General features: G+C 40.3%; 1 protein-coding gene and 2 non-coding genes across 8 annotated transcripts in view; all 3 read right to left on the bottom strand.

Annotated features, from left to right (window-relative positions):
• Window positions 1-17,935, bottom strand: part of TENT4B (terminal nucleotidyltransferase 4B) — a 71,892-nt gene that overhangs the window by 21,394 nt on the left and 32,563 nt on the right. The gene's annotated exons all lie outside the window — the stretch shown is intronic.
• LOC112580485 lies at window positions 347-416 on the bottom strand. Its single transcript, XR_003104883.1, has one exon. It is a non-coding gene; the product is annotated as a small nucleolar RNA U2-30 (small nucleolar RNA).
• Window positions 554-635, bottom strand: LOC112580486. The gene has a single exon (XR_003104884.1). It is a non-coding gene; the product is annotated as a small nucleolar RNA U2-19 (small nucleolar RNA).

The following is a 17,935-nucleotide window of genomic DNA, read 5'->3' as shown; positions in this document are numbered from 1 at the left end:
GTACCCTAGTATCTTCAGACTTCTTTTTTAAGCTTCTCAGCTTTTAATATATTCTCTAAGGTCATCCCCTTTGGTTTGTGATAGACAACAGCTAAAATCATTAGTCATTAGAGAGTTTATGGCTTGCTTTACTCTTCTACATTTTTGGTGGGGATAAGAACCACAAATAAACGAAACAATGGACTTCTTATCTAACTAGATCATTTGCTATGAATTATCAGTTTATTTGTGGTTTGAAAGCATATCACTGTAGAATACTTCCATTGTAACCAATGGGAAAAACCTCCTAAATTTGACTGTTAGCTACCCTACAAAGGCCCACTTACACATTTTTTAAAAAAAATTCTGAGCTCAGATCAAGTGTAGAAACCTTCATAGTTATAAAGGTCTGTAGTAAAACCTTTTAATCATTGCTCAGAACTGATCAGCTTTTCCTACACACACCCTCCCAGCCAGGTCTCACCCACCCATCACTTAAGTCCTCAGTTATCACTTTCACGCACACGCGTGGGCACACACACACACACACACACCCCTTAAATTACCCTTTGCTTCTCAGAACTATAGAGATCATGCATCAGGTAGACTACGGGGTCTTTTCTGATGCTCAGATTAGGCTATTTTCATCATGGATCCACTTCAGGAAAAGCAGATCTCAGAGAAACTTACACATTTTATAATTCAAATAACAGGCAAAAAGTGTTTAGCCCAACCTCTAGTTAATCTTTAAGTCATATGAAACTAAGTAAGAAGTCATCCTCCAAACACTACTGAATATCTGTGTTCAAGGTATTACAAGGAAAAAAGCTGGTCACACATGATCCTTGCCCTGGGTGGTGTCCATCTAGTGATGGAAACAAATACTCATGATGTGAAGTAGTTCTGTGTGTGTGATACATATATCCCACGATGCTTCCCCACAGGCAGGGTGCAGACGAACAGAAGTGCTTTCCTATGACAGCTTCCGGAAGTGCAAAGAGGTCGCCCTGCAGGGTAGTGAGGTCCTCGTCACCTCAAGTCACTTTCAGATGACCACAAAGCCGCCAAAGGTCTTGTAAGGGATTTCTGAACTCAGCATTATTACAAGGTGGAGAAGATTCTAGAACTCCTGTTTATCACTAGGCTGTCAACTTTCTAATTAGAACACATTAATTTGGAGGAAAGGTATGATAGTTTTATGTGACAAATCGTTGAAACAAGATTACCCTACCACACTTTCAATGGCTAAATTAAAGAGCTCTCTTGGTAACTGTCACACTGCACTTGAAAACGTGAGTTATCTTCAGATATCTTCTGATGTTGATTTCTAACATAATTTCACAGTGATATGAGAACAGACTCTATGATTTCAATACCTCAGACACAGACCATGAAATTTTTGCACATTTCTTATGACCCTGGATATGTTCCAGTGTCTCCAGATTTATAGTCCACGGGAATTTGAACAGAATTTGTGTCCTGCTGTTGTGTGAAAATTGTATAAATCTTAATTATGTTGAATTGGTTCATAGTGCTTTTCAGGTGTACTATATCCTTCTACTTTTCTGTCTATTCATTCTAATAAATTGGGGGAGTTTGGTATTGAAATGCCAACTAAAATATCTATTTATCTACTTTTAAAAATAATTGTAATATATAGTGGAACTATATGTAATTTTTCCCTGTATTTTCCAAGTCTCCTGTAAATGTGTTATCGTACTTTCATAATTAAAAAAATAATTACCGGGGGAGGGAGGGAAAGACTACCCTAACACTGTTTGCTGACGCATTCTCCTACTGAGAGACAGCTGGTATGTTAGCAGTTAACAGCTATTAAAAATAAAGCTGTTATGGAAGGAAAAAAATATCCTAAATTTTAATAATCCATGGAACCATCTTCCTATTTAGGAAAATATGATTCTACAGCTTATCTTACCTCTCTTATTACTTTGCCTTTACCATACTGGAAGGAGGGAAAGAGGAGTAAGCGGAAAAAGAAGGGCTGTTAAAACAAAACAACTATTTGAACAGTAAGAACTAGAAAAACCATCTCAGGCCTGCCAGGGTCATCTCCTTACCCAAGCCAAACACAAACATTCTTACTTATCTCATCTATATTTAACCTACTATCTGTAAGATGTTTATTAAAGAACTAAATGAAATCTTGGTACAATCAGGAGATAAACTTCCAATGAAAATTTTAAGATAATTTTGAGGGGCTCTTTCCCCATGGACCGCATAATTTGACTGGCATGGTACAACGTATATCCAGGTGCTTTAAAAATCCTAAAGGAACTGAGTCCCATTTCTGGAGTGCCTACTACATGCCTGGCACACTTTTGAGTGACATGATGACCTAATAAAGGCTGGAAACTGGAGAAAGTGTGCAAGTTTGCTTTCACACATTAATTATGCCTCTGGTATCAACTACTCAGAGAAAACATCAGTTTCTTCCACTTCTGGGTTAAAACTTGGTATTAGTTAAATTAGCAAACACTGCTGTGTGGTACACACCCAACCGTACAGTTTCTCATCTTAGAATTACAAAACACAGCTCTCCTGTGATCAGAATTCCTGAGTGACAGAAACACAGTGCCCTCTATTAGGATATCAATGTCTTCTTAAAAGATAAAGTGAGCAGCAAAGTGCACCCACTTCCTGCGTTTAAAGGAAAAGTATATAAAAGCAATATGATAAAATAAGTGCCTCTATATAACTGGAGAGGATGCCCCAACCCAAAATTTTTAGAAAATGAGAATCAAAATTAATTTGCTGGGGTAAAACTTAAACTCAAAAATTAATGATAACACAAAAGTTTAATGGAACAAAGAAGAAATGTCAAAAAAAAAATAGCTTCTGTACCCACAGATAATTTAGGTCATAAAGACATGAAAAAATCACTTTTGCTCTGAGAAGAGTTCCCCCAGAGGAGATATGCTAGCCTTTCTAAACAGTCTTCAAAGGCTCAACTTCTCTGGCTATAAAAGGGAAGAACTGCTTCACACCTTTTCAGCTGGGCAACCCAGGGTGAGGTGTGAGTCTCTTAGCAGCGCCTGCAACTTCAGAACCAAAATCAACATGGCAGCCTCCCTGATACCGCCAGGCCAAGGCGGGCAGATGACCCACTGCTGGCCCCTCTGCTCAACACTGCCCCCTGCAGTTCACCCAAAATCTGTTTGGGGCTAACACTGCTTCCTGGGGGACACCTGCCCGGCTTGCAATGTGCCTGAGGACAGGGTCACACCAAGGTCAAGCCATTCAGTTCCATAACTGAAGTCCTCATTAACTGTAAACTCAGACCTATATGAAGGCACATGGCATGTGTTAGCCGCTCAGTCGTGTCCGACTCTTTGTGATCCCACAGACTGTAGCCCGCTGGGCTCCTCTGTCCATGGGATTCTCCAGGCAAGGAGTGGGTTGCCGTCTCCTTCTCCAGGGGATCTTCCCAACCCAGGGATTGAATCCGGGTCTCCTGCCTTGCAGGCAGATTCTTTACCATCTGAGTCCCCAGGGAACTGACCAAGTCTATTCAGTTACTGTCAATAACAAGATACTCCTCCCCTGAAAAATTTTAAGATTAATAATAAACAATTCTGACAAGGACATATGGAAAAGGCATTCACATGCTGCATGTAAAAATGTAAATCACTACAATCTAAGAGGTTGTTGTATAAGTGATAAATAATATTTATATAAATAATCTTTAAAATCCCCCATCTTTCATTAAAATCAGGATCTGGAAGAGTATTTGCATGTCCACGTTTACTGCAGCATTATTTCCAGTAGCCAAGATACGGAAACAACCCAAAAATACACTGACAGATGAACAGTCAAAGGAAACAATAGGATGACATATTAGCCTTAAAAAGGAAATCTTGCCATGTGAAACACCAACAAACCTAAGAGGACATTATGCTAAGTGAAATAAGTCAATCAGATAAAGACAAATACTGTGTGATTCCACTTACACACTCTAAAAACGGCCAAACTCACAGAAGCAGAGAATAGAATGATGGATGCCCGGGGCTGGAGTGAGGTGGGGAATGGGGAGTTGTTCAACGGATATAGTTTCAGTTGAACAGGATGAATCAGGTCCTAGAGATATACTGTATAACAGTGTCTACAGTTAACAATACTGGGTTGTGCACTTAAAAATCTGTTCAGATCAGATCAGTCGCTCAGTCGTGTCCGACTCTTTGCGACCCCATGAATCGCAGCACACCAGGCCTCCCTGTCCATCACCAACTCCCAGAGTTCACTCAGACTCACGTCCATCGAGTCAGTGATGCCATCCAGCCATCTCATCCTCTGTTGTCCCCTTCTCCTCTTGACCCCAATCCCTCCCAGAATCAGAGTCTTTTCCAATGAGTCAACTCTTCGAATGAAGTAGCCAAAGTACTGGAGTTTCAGCTTTAGCACCATTCCTTCCAAAGAAATCCCAAGGCAGATCTCCTTCAGAATGGACTGGTTGGATCTCCTTGCAGTCCAAGGGACTCTCAAGAGTCTTCTCCAACACCACAGTTCAAAAGCATCAATTCTTCGGCGCTCAGCCTTCTTCACAGTCCAACTCTCACATCCATACATGACCACAGGAAAAACCATAGCCTTGACTAGATGAACCTTTGTTGGCAAAGTAACGTCTCCGCTTTTGACTATGCTATCTAGGTTGGTCATAAAATCTGTTAGGAGGGTAGATTTCAGGGTATTCTTACCACAAGCAAGTGAGGGGACACAAGGAACTTTTGGAGCTATTGGGTATATCTACTGCATGGATGGATGCGTGCATGTTCAGTCATGTCTTACTCTTTGCAACCCCATGGACTGTAGCCTGCCAGTCTCCTCTGTCCCTGGGATTTTCCAGGCAAGAACACTGGAGTGAGTTGCCATTTCCTCCTACCAGGGAATCTTCCCAACCCAGGTATCAAACCCATGTCTCCTGCATTGCAGATGGATTCTTCACCACTGTACCACCTGGGAAGCCCAAATATCTACTCCCTTGGATATATCACCACCCTGGTTTCATGGGAGTAAACATACATCCAAACTCATCAATTTGAATATCTGCATTAAGTATGTGCAGCTTTTTGCAAAGCTGTTTAAAAACAAATCCCCCTTTTTTAATCCTCCAAGAATATTTCCATAAGGGAACAAGGATATTCGCCACAGCATGATTTGGAATACTAAATAATTTAGAAACAGCCTCAATGTCCATCAGTGGGGTCCAATTACATAATCATAGGAACACTCATTGACCTTCCCTTGAATTATAGCCAATAATCCATTAAAAAGAATGGAGAAGAGCTGTTTGATTTGACAGAGAAAGACCTAAGGTTTGTTATGTTTAAAAGAAAGGATCCCTTTCATGTACATTAAAAAAGACACACACATACGCAAACACACAAGAGAAAGTCACAACACATTTCTATTTGCATTACAAGTTTTCTGGAAGGAGAACCATTATCAGTGATCACCTTAGGGACAGGGCATGGTGGGAGAGTTAGGGAGACCTTTAGTTTTTTATTTCATATCATTGTGTATAATTTTGTAATTTTTTTAAACCACCAGCGAGTATTTGTTTGTCTGCTTTTCTAACAGGAATCGTTATTATCTTTTGGGAGAGATTATAGTCATTTGCATCTTCTTTAAATTTTCACATGTGAAAATACACACGTGTGCATGCATGTATATTTCCCCCAACCTCCACCTCATAGAACAGGGTCCACATACCATACTGTTTATGATTATTAAACCTGATAAGCGAACTTGGGGGTAGAGACTCACTTTGTTTAAAATGACCCCGGTTTGATTCCAGGGTTGGGAAGATCCTCTGGAGAAGGGATAGGCTACCCACTTCAGTATTCTTGGTTTTCCTGGTGACTCAGCTGGTAAAGAATCCGCCTGCAATGCAGGAGACCTGGGTTCAATTCCTGGGTTGGGAAGATCCCGTGGAGAAGGGAACAGTTACCCACTCCAGTATTCTGGCCTGGAGAATTCCATGGACTTATATACTCCATGGAGTCGCAAAGAGTTGGACACAGCTGAGTGACTTTCACATAGCTCACATACACTGATGTATACAGTCTATCTTTTAAAATGTATACATATTAAGTATGCATTTTTATAACAAGGAAAAATATCATTAAAGAAAACTAACACTTGAAGGCAAAAGACTCAAGTTATTCTAATAATCTAGCTTTGCAGACCAAAAGGTCACAAACCAAGCACCTGGAAGATATGAACAGAAAGGGACCCCAGAGCCAGGCATGCAGCAACAGACACAGGACACATCTGGGAAGTTACTGCACGTGTGATGCGATGCAGGGAGTGTAGTACTAAGTTTCTCTTGGTGTCTGACTCATCCATTCTAGGGACTTAAATGTGTGTGTACATGCAAGAGAAATTTCAGGAAGAATGCATGCTCGCAGTAGTTCCCTCTGGGGCATGGAACTGAGGTCTGAGGTGCAGGGATTTATATACTCTTTTGCACTGTGTGATGTTTTCCAAATGCAAGTAGGAACCAAGAGAGGTGAGTAACAGCAAGCCCTAGAGGGATCCCTACAGCAGTCTCAGTGACATCTTCAGGAGGCTCTAAAATTTGATTTTTACAAAGAAAATGTCCTCATAGCTCAGTCAGTAAAGAGTCTGCCTGCAATGCAGGAGACCTGGGTTCAATTTCTGGGTTGGGAAGATCTCCTGGAGAAGGAAAAGGCAACCCACTCCAGTATTCTTGCCTGAAGAATCCCATGGACAGAGGAGCCTGCCAGGCTACAGTCTTTGGGGTCACAGTAGTCGAACACAACTGAGTGACTAAGTACACACACAAAGAAATTGTCACACACACACACACACACACACACCCCCATTCTGTATTTCCAGCTGCCAGCTAGACTCATCTACATAGATGTCACCTCAAACTCAGTTAAGTTCAAAATGAAACTCCTTGTCTTTTTCCAAAACCTAATCTTCCTTCTTGGATTTTCCTCCCTGCGTTACTGTTTCCCCAAAATGGAAACTAAGCTGATCTCGCTGCCCCGAGCTTCTCCCTTCTCTGGGCCATCTTCCACATGATCACTCTTCCTCAAGCTATCTGTATCACTTCCTGATGCCTCTTCTCCCCAGTACAGCCACAAGGCACTGTGCTGGAACATGCCAGATCTCTGCAAGAGCCCCACCCTTGCACAGGCAGGCCCTGCGCCTGGATATGTTCTTACTCAGCCTCTGAGAGCTCAGCTGGCACCTCCTTGGTCAAGTTGCCAAAAGCATTACTTTAGCTCCTCCTCAGTGCTCCTGACCACTCTAGTCCTGGTCCTACCTCCTGTCCAGCTGTCAGCCCCAATGAGTTCACAGTGAATCCCTGGCTCACAGGCCTCCCTGCTGACTCAACTCTCCGATTCAGCTCTGTGTCCCCAGAGCTGCAGCACAGAGAATCGCTTCTGGAGAAAGGGACCTCAGATGACTTATGTACATCCAACCATGATCATGCCCACATGTCACAGAAGGGATATTATACACCTTAAAATAAGCTCAGGACCAGGATCCAAGGAAATAGACATTCACACAGTGGAAAATGACAGAACCAGAAAGAAGAGCAATTTGGCCCCCAAACTACGGACATAGAGTCAGAGAGGGTAACTCCACTTCTCAGAACGTAGCCTAAGGAAAATAAGTCTGCATGTACAGAGCGATATGGCTATCAGAAAACATCCACAATGAGCATGTAGTTTTAAAAAAAAAAAAAAAAAAAAAAAAGCTGACATTTTGAAATATTTCAAGGAAGATCACCAGCATCAGAGTGAAAAAGAAAAAGCCCTCGAACTCTTCTTTATGTAGAAAAGTATTCACACCCCAAATAATTCTCACTATAAACTAAGATTTAAAAAAAAAACGGGGGGGGGGGGAGAAAATATGGATGACAACATAAAATCATTTAAAATACACACTTCAGGTTTGCAAACTTCATAGGCATTTAAAACTGTTGTTCATAGTTGAAGAATGTGCTATTTGCTATGTCAACTCCTCCTTGGTTAGGACATGGGAGTAAAACTGCAGAGAATGGATACTAAATTATAAAGTTTTCCTTTCTTTCTTCTTTTAAGAGGTGTTCATACCTGCTTTCCTAGAAATTAGAGCATTCCTTTTAAATGTCATCATCTGTTGCTGCTCTCAATTTTGGGATCACAGTTTTATTAGGCCAGTGTTTCAGAAGGATGGTTTTCCTCTGATTTCCTGTTCCTTCCCTTTTTACTGCTATGAAGAGAGAGAATGAAAACCATCTGCTTCCTCTAAGCCTCTTAACTTTTGCCACACAACCCTGCTACTACTTTCGAGCAAGTATAAAGACAAAGAAAAGGGAGGCAAGAGGAAAGAAACGACTACCTGAGAGTTGCTTTATTTAATCCTAGCCATTCATTCTTCCCTCTATCAGTAAAAATTCTGAACTCCCTCCGCCACTCTGAGTAGGATCTAACCAAATCTGGATAAAGTTGGGTAGCTCAAAGAATAGTTGCTAGTATTTCCCAATTAAGGATAAATACCTTGAAATAAAAGCTCAGTAATCAGATTTATCCCCCAAATGAAAGGTACTCAAATATCTGAAGAGTTTAAAAAAAAAAAAAAGAGGCTGAATCTTTCTTTATCCACAGGTTAAAATGTCAACAAAAATAGTTCATTCTACAGAAGTTTGTTATATTTTTAAATATAACAATGACATGTAGATGTGTTTAATCCATACAATTCTAATACAAAAATATTTATTTTTTATTTTTCATTTATTTATTTCTAGTTGGAAGCGCTGCTGGTATTTAAGAACAGACACACACACACACACACACACACACACAGAAGCCGCTCAGTCGTGTCTGACTCTTTGCGACCCCATGGATTGTAGCCCACCAGGCTCCTTGGTCCATGGGATTTTCCAGGCATGAATACTGGAGTGGGTTGCCGTTTCCTCCTCCAACACTGCTATATAAATACATGAGCGCTTGCAGTGTCTCCTGCTGTGTTAAACTACTGGTAAAACAGGCAGAGAACCAACAACGGCTTTTATAATTTACCCTTTTTTTTCCCCCTGTACTGTTGAGATCTTTTGGGTAAGTCCTGGCACTGTTTACAAAATTTTTTTAAGCTTAAGTGAAAAAATAAAGACAAACTGATTCACAAAGAGTTCATTTACTCCAAAAACATAATGTTTATAAACCTAGGTTGACTTTCTGAGGTCCCATGTTCTTTCAAATTTAACAACAACAAAATAAACTCCGAAATAAATAAGGAAGTTTACAGTGGTTTGTAAAGCACATGCCGGGGGGTACACTTAAAAACCACCTATAGCTCTACCCCAAAAAAGCAGCAAACACAGCTGGTGGTGACTATGTGCCAGACACAAACACTCACCAAATATCTGCTGCAAACTGTTTTACTCCACACACCACTTTAAAGTCAGTGGAGAAACAGAGTGACTATACCATGGCCACTGCACATGTCATCTGATACTATAAAAATCTATTTGTAATGACTGTATATAAATACAGCATATAAATACAGACAAGCCTCATTTTATTACGCTTTGCAGATATTGTATTTTTTTACATATTGAAGGTCTGTAGCAACCATGTAGTCAAATGATGGTTAGCATTTTTTTAGCAATAAAGTATTTCTTAATTAAGGTTATGTACATTATTTGTTAAGACCTAATGCTATTGCACACTTAACAGACTACAGAGTAGTAAAAAGATAGCTTTTATGTGCACTAGAAAACCAAAAAATCTGTGCGACTTGCTTTATTGCAATCTTCTCTTTATCGTGGTGGTCTGGAACCAAACCTGCATTATACCCAAGGTATCCCTGTATGCCCTAACTTATTCCACCAATCCCATATCACTAAGCATTTAAGCTGCTTCCAGTTTTTCGCTTCTATAATTCACATTATAACTCTTGTCTTTGTACATAAACCTGTACTCAACTAATTTCTCTCTTAGAATAAATTCTTACAAGTGGAAGCCTTTTGTGAAAGACATGAACAGTTAACTTTTGTGAAGGTTACTCCCCAAACACCCTCCACCAGAATGGGAGATGATAAGGTCTCCCACAGAAATGCACAATGGTCCCTCCCCAACCTCCACACCAAGGGAGACTGTTCTGTTTTTATTCTTTGATTCCTACTGTTGTTGTTCAGTCACTCAGTGTCCAACTCTGCGACCCCAGGGACTTCAGCATGCCAGACTATTCCTATTAAGGTTAGGAATCTTCTCAATGCTTATTGGACATTTGTATTCTTTTTCAACTCATTTCAACAAACTATTAGATGAAACTAACAAAGCAGTTTAAACAGCATGTTGTTGTTCAGTCGCTAAGTCGTGTCTGACTTTTTGCAACCCAGGGATTGAACCCACGTCTCCTGCACAAGCAGGCAGGTTCTTTACCACTGAGCCACCTGGAAAGTCCATTTAAAGAACATGAGCTGGGATCAAACCTCTGCGTTCCCACTGACAGGTATGCCCAGGTAGGTACTCTACCTCTCCCGGTGGCCCCTTTTTCACCTGCAAACTGTGGACAGTAATACTAATACTATCATCTTGAGAGTTTCTATAGAGATTAAACAAGAATATGGAAAGGGCTTGGCATAGGGTTTACTGCTTACTTTGCACACAGTAAACCTCAATAAACACTGGCTATTTATTAAACGGACTTTCCTGGTGGCTCAGTTGTAAAGAATCTGCCTGCAGGAGACACCAGTTTGATCCCTGGGTTGGGAAGATTCCCTGGAAATGGCAACCCACTCCAATATTCTTGCCTAGAGAATCCCATGGACAGAGGAGCCTGGTGGGCTATATAGTCCATGAGGTCACAAAGAGTCGGAGTCAACTTAGTGATTAAACGACAAAAACAATTTAATAAACACCTGAAGTATGAGGCACTGAATAAGGTGATAAGATACTCCATTGAACAAGACCGACATGGTCCTTGCCATCATGAAGCTTACAGTCTACTGGGAATTAATTTTAAAAATAAACTTTTAATCGGATCTTTATGTTGGATCTGTCTTATCTTCTTATTGGTTCATTAGCATTATTTATACATTATGGCTATTAACCTTCTGAAATAGATAGCAAATAACTCTTTCTGATTAGTCTTCCATTTTGCAAAGCTTTTTTAATGTGTATAAAAACTTTTTAAAAAGCGGATTTACACCTATGAGTCTCTGCCTGAAGAGCACAGCTAAGGTAAATAAATATAACAAGAAAAGGCAACTCACATGCCAACTGCAGTGCTAGGGTTCACTAGTGTGAAGGTGCCAACTGGAAAGCCCACGTCCCACAGGCAGGAGGCAGCAGCTACTCGGGGCTGGCCGGTGGCTGCCACTCGGCAACGTGAGTCCAGCACCGCCAACACTTCCCATTTTTTAAGATAAGCCAGAAATCCGGACTACTAGGCAAAATTTTCATTTTAAAATTTGGACACAATGTTTACAAGATAAACCAAAGAGTGTAGGCAAAACATAACATGTGTGCAGGTCTGATCTAGCCGTTAGGTCATCAGTCTGCAGTCTCTGCTTTTAAGTCTCCCTTTTCTGTGTATTCAAAAGGCTTTTTTACCTTGAGATTAGAAAAATACTCAACTATCAAGAGAATGAGCAAACGAGCCACAGACTTGGAACAAAGATTTGCAAAACACATAATCTGAGAAAGCAGTGGTCCCCAAACTTTTTGGCACCAGGGACTGGTTCCATGGAAGACGATTTTTCCATGGAGGTGTGTGTGGTCGGGTGGTGGGGTAGGATGGTTCAGGCTGTAATGACAACAGTGGGAACTGGTAGATGAGGCTTCTACTTCCAGACCCGTCGCTCACCTTCGGCAGTGCAGCCTGGTTCCTAACAGGCCCTGGGCCACAACTTAACTACAGCCTGGGGGTTGGGGACCCCTGTGATAAAAGGTTGATATCCAAAAAATACAAAGAACTCTTAAAACTCAATAGTAAGAAAACAAAAAACCCAACTTAAAAATGGGCAAAGACTTGCACAGATACCTCACCAAAAACAAAACCAAACTTCCACAGATGATGAATAAGCACATGAAAAGATACTTGACATAATGTGCCATTAGGGAACTGCAAATTAAAACAACAGTGAGATACCCTACTCATCTACTAGAATGGCCTAAATCCAAAACACTGACAATACCAAATGCTCCAAGGACATGCAGCAGCAAAACTCTCATCCATTGCTGTGGGATGCAAAATGGCATAGCCCCTTTGGAAGACAGTTTGGCAGTTTTAACATATGATCCAGCAAGCACACTCCTTGGGTATTAATCTGAATGAGCTAAAAACTTAGGTCCACACTAAAACTTGCATATAGATGTTTATAGCAGCTTCATTCATAACTGTCAAAACTTGGAAGCAACCAAGATGCCTTTCAGTAAGTAACAAGATAGACTGGTACATCTAGACAACGAATATAATTCAATACTAAAAAGAAATGAGCTATCAAAGCCATGAAAAGGCACAGAGGTAACTGCATATTTCCCAGTGAAAGAAGTCAATTTGAAAGGGCTACACACTTTTCAATTCTATTTACTTTTTAAACGTATTTCCAGTTGGGTCTTCACTGCTGCATGGGCTTTTCTCTAGTTGCAGAAACGGGGGGCTCCCCTCCAGTTGCTGGGCTCGGGCTTCTCATTGCAATGTCTTCTCTTGCGGAGCGGGGGCGCTAGGGCGTGTGGGCCCAGTGGCTGCGGCTCTCAGGCTCTAGAGCACAGGCTCGGCAGTCATGACCCACGGACTTAGCTGTTTCGCCGCGTGTGAGATCTTTCTGCATCAGGGATCAAACCCGTGTCTCCTGCATTGGCAGGCTGATTATTTACCACTGAGCCACCAGAGAAGCCCTGAAAAGACTACATACTGTAGGACTCTAGCTATCTGACATTCTGGAAAAGGCAAAACTAGGGAGAGAGTTGGATAATTGGCTGCCAGAGGCTGAGGAGAGGGAGGGATGACAGGCAGAGCACAGAAGATTTTTAGGACAAACTGTTCTGAATGATGTAATAGCGGACACACATCTTTATACATTTACCCAAATTCATTAAGTGGACAATACCAAAAGTAAACGTTAATGTAAACTATGGACTTCGGATGATTAATTCACTGATTTCAATAAATGTACGGCCCTGGTGGAAAATGGGAATTAATTTACGTATTCTCCACCAAATTTTAATGTGAACCTAAAACTCCTCAAAAAAATAAAGTTTACTTTAAAAATTCTGACTATATTTCTAGTTATTTAATTTTTTCCTTTTTCCAAATTAACTACCATTTATTCATTTAGAATTTAACTGAACACAGTGAAAGACAAGGATATAACTTTTTCCCCAAACAGTTAATCAAGTATCCAGTGCCCTTTATTAAATATGCCATCCTGTTTCTTAACAACACTTGCTGCCCCAGTCTGCCCAATGGCCTGTCCCCTGCTTCCCTCTCAGTAATTCTTCTAACCTACCCAGTTCCCTTGTGGAGCAACTCCTCTCCCAGTGTTCCTACGATTCTGATGAGCCAGTGGAGTTCTGGGGCAGAGCAGGCACGGGTGACCCTACGAGTGCAGCATCCGACACACATGGCCCGGGGTGGGCACGTGACCCCAGCACGCTACGTGATGTCCTTCCTCAGGACTTTACATGCTGACACTAAGGAAGGTCACTTTCTTCTTTGACCTTGAACTCTGAAAATAGAAGCCCGGAATAAACAACAGCCACACCTCCTTTTCCTCTAGCTGCAAAAAGGAAGCCCATCAGCAAAAGAAGAGAATGGTGCCAACTCTGAGAAAGAAGCAAAGTCAGGGAGAAACAGGGCATTTTAGCCTCTGGAACAACTGAAGCAAATGCCACCCCAAGGGTATCCCAGGTACTTGACAAAGCAAGTGTCTTGCTTGGTTTCTGCTTAAACCAAGATGGTTCATTTTCTTTCCCTTGCACTTGAAAAAAATCCTGATTTACACACATTAAGCCTTTGATTATGTATTAAATTCATGCACAGTTGGGTCAGGTCTTAGGCTTTCTTTTCAGATATTCTGCTATTTCTGCCTTTTCTAGGGCTCAGGTTACACTTTAAAATTTGTGTATAAATCAACAAACAATAGTACCAAACTACTCCTCCCCAAACTCATGTACAGTTTTCAATACCACAGTTTTCTCGGCTATTCTTATCTGTTTATTCTTTCAGCAACTCTTCAGAATCACTTGCACAAGTTACTCTTTCCCCTCTGAAAAAATTCTTTGGGATTTATATTTGAATGACATTAATTAACAGATTAATGAGTTGACTTAACATCTTCAAGTCTGTTATGCCACCCACCATAACGTTTTTAAATTTTTTTCACATTTCTAGATGTGTTTTAAATAATTTTAGAGGTTTTGATGCTGTAGTGAGTGAAATCTTTTTTCCTTTTTAAAATTATATTTTCTGACGGTTCTATAGAAAAGCTAATGATTTTTATATGTTTATTTTCTAACCAGCCAATTTTCTAGCCCAACTGCATGGGGGAAAACTACCAAGATAAGACCAAATAACACGGGTAAAGGCAAGTATCAGTGTCTTGCTCCTGATTCAATAGGAAATGTTTCTATGTGGTACACTGGTTTGAAAGTGCCAGTCTTCATCAGGTTATGGAAGTGTCTGCATACTCCTAGTTTACTCAAGTTGTACTCTTTTTAAGAAATTTTATCAAAGGCCTCCCTCAAAGTATGTTACAGTTTTTGCCAGAATAAACCAACATGGCAGCGTCTTCCTTTCAAGATAACAATGATAATGATGGATGGTGATTAAAGGAAAAGCCACTGCAACTCTAGCTTCCTGCCAAACAAATTTCATAACAAGCCACTAATATTACAGTAACAACAATATTTAAAGTCAAACAGAAAGCCACTATCCTGATAAATCAACCCCTCCATATTCCTAACCTGGTAACTTTCTTAATCCAATAAACATCAAACAAAATAGAAACAATAAACCTGATACTTTCATTGAGCAGTCAATCAGCAGATCACAAGAAGTCATATTTTCAGGGTATACATAAAATTTTAAATGTTGATTGTAAAAATTATCTGAGCCTGGTACTGTTTCATCATGTTAAATCTCTCAAACCAAATAAATTTTAAACACACATGTTTGAGGGGCTTCCTCACTGGCTCAGTGGTAAAGAATCTGCCTGCCAATGCAGGAGATGTGGGTTCAATCCCTGGGTCAGGAAGATCCCCTGGAGAAGGAAATGGCAACCCACCCCAGTATTCTTGCCTGGGAAACACTATGGGTAGAGAAGCCTGGCGGACTACAGTCCACAGAGTTGCAAAAGAGTCGGACACAACTTAGCAACTAAATAACACGTGTTTGAACTGTGCAGGTCCACTTATACATAGATTCCTTTTTCAACAGTAAAGACGACAGCACTAAAGGATCCGTGTTGGTTGAGACTACGGATATGGAGGAACTGCAGACACTGATGAACTGTAGACTCAGAGGGCCGACTATGTTATACATGGATTTTGGACTGCAGAGAGTCAGTATCTCTAAGCTTCATGCTATTCAAAGCTCAACTTACATAGGTATTATTTACCACCTAACTTCTCTTAAAATATGAAGAAGTTATTAGCAGTCACATCTACCTACAAAGTACTATTAAGTTCTTCTACACTATTTCTTCTACTCCAAAGTAAAGCCTGATGATTACTATTTCAAGACTATTTCTAATACGTCTGTTCTTGGTGATACAGCACTTGATCATAACAACGCTTACTCACTTGTAAGTCAACTTGTAAAGACTGCCATTAAATTCATCCTTAATCCCTGAAAATAATTTTAAAAATTTAAGACCTATGGGCAATATAAAGAGATCTTGATACCCTACCAATCTATATATATTTATACATAAATTTTTGGAAGACTGTGAACACTTTGATAATTTTAAAGAGAAACTGTAACAGTAATAGAACAATACTTCTTCACTAACAGAAGTGAAACATATAAGCACTGCCAAACTTTCCTCTCTACATACTAAAACTTTAATAATGATGAAAAATACGCTACATCACTATGACTGAAACTTTCCCTATGTTTTCCTAACTCTGGGCCATCAGTGTGCACCGGTAGCTGTCCAGCATCAATCAGAGTAGCTTGGGGTCTAAATGTGGGCCCTGCTGCTTTGCTACCAGTTCATTCTTACCATGACATTCTGACTGCCATCCTTTTTCTCTTTTAGCTTCCATTATAATTAATACAGATATTAAAGGAAAGTAAGCTCACAGAGAGCTTCAGGGTTTCTCCAAAGAATCAAGTACCCAGTTCTTGCACTAGGCTTTCAAAGTGATATTGATGGGACGGGATCTCCTCATTTTAACACACCATCAGGATCACAGAGGTAAAATTACTCTCAAATCCCAGCTAAGACATTTCTAACTGAATAATCTTTTATTGGAAGCTACCAACTTCCCTCAGTCTCAGTTCCCACATCTATAAAACAGGGACGTGAATGCCCACTAAGCAGCTCGGTCAGGCTCCAGTCTGCAGTGGTATCCCAATCTGGCACTTAGTATATACTTTATATTTCCTATTGATTCAGGCTTTGGGTCTTCATGAGCTCACACATATACAAAGACAGTAAGAGGGTATGACTAGTCTCTTCGGTAACACAGTTCCACCAAAACAGAACAGTCATTTAACATAGAAGCCATCCGTCCACCACCACCCCCCCACCGCCCCACTTTATCTTTTCAGACCACCCTTCACTCTTCTTCCTCATTATCTGCATTTCCACAAAGACTTATGAAAGGTGATGATGTGCCAACCACTGCGCCAGATGTTGGTTCAATCACTTAACCTTTGTTATAACACACACATATTAATAAATTGCATTTGAGATTCCAGATCTGTTACTCTGAGCTTACTACTCCTCTCCAGCAGTCTGACTCCCTTAGCTCTAGGCCCTTTCCCTGGACCAAAAAGCTATCTCCAAAATATTTCCACAAATAATTCAAGTATCACACAAGTTCCACACTACCTCTAATATCCACTTATTCCTCTACACAGAGGTCAACAAAACACACCCACAGTTCAAACCCAGTCCACTTCCTGTTTGTGTACAGCTCACAAGATAAGAATGCTTTTACATTTTTAAATGGTTGAAATCAAAAGAAGAATAATATTTTGGGATAGGTGTAAAATATATGCAGCTCAAATTACAGTGTACACCAAGTTTTATTGGAATGTGGCCATGCTTGCTCATTTGCAAAGTGTCAGTGGTTGCTTAACAATAGCATAGATGAGTAGTTGAGACAGAAACCTTAGAACCAAACACAGCTATTTAAAATATTTACTACCCTTATAGAAAAAAGTTTTCTTACCCCTGCTTTATAGGTGGGCTCCTTAAGATAGCCAAGATTAACTTGATAGATCAACTCTACCAAGTTATTTCTATGCACCACCTTGTACATTATTTAGGGGTAAACAAACTTACAGAACCTCACATAATTTTTAGAAGCATCATAGTAACATCTTCTAAGCACCCATCCCAATTCATATCAAAGTGTCAACTAAGGGTATATTTGTCATTGATATAAAAAGGAAAAAAAAAAAGACAGTGCTTAGCTACACTTTAAAAACACATTTTTAAAGTAGCCATTGCGATTGGTCCTTACCAAAAAACAAGAAAACAGCAGGTTTTCAACAGAGAATGTGGAGAAACTAGAATTCATTATGACTTGTGCTGACAGGAATGTAAAATGGCTCAGCGCTACGGAAAACAGTATGGCTGTTCCTCAAAAGATCAGATACAGATTTACTACATGATCAGCAATTTCACTCCTGGGTATACAGCCAAAAGAACTGAAAGCAGAGACTCAAAAGATACTTGTATGCTCACGTTCACAACAGCATTATTCACGATAACCAAAAGGTGGAAGCAACCCAAGTGTCC

The sequence above is a fragment of the Bubalus bubalis genome, chromosome 18 (assembly GCF_019923935.1).
Source record: "Bubalus bubalis isolate 160015118507 breed Murrah chromosome 18, NDDB_SH_1, whole genome shotgun sequence".
Classification (NCBI taxonomy): Eukaryota; Metazoa; Chordata; class Mammalia; order Artiodactyla; family Bovidae; genus Bubalus; species Bubalus bubalis.
This window is presented reverse-complemented; position numbering and strand designations above follow the sequence as displayed.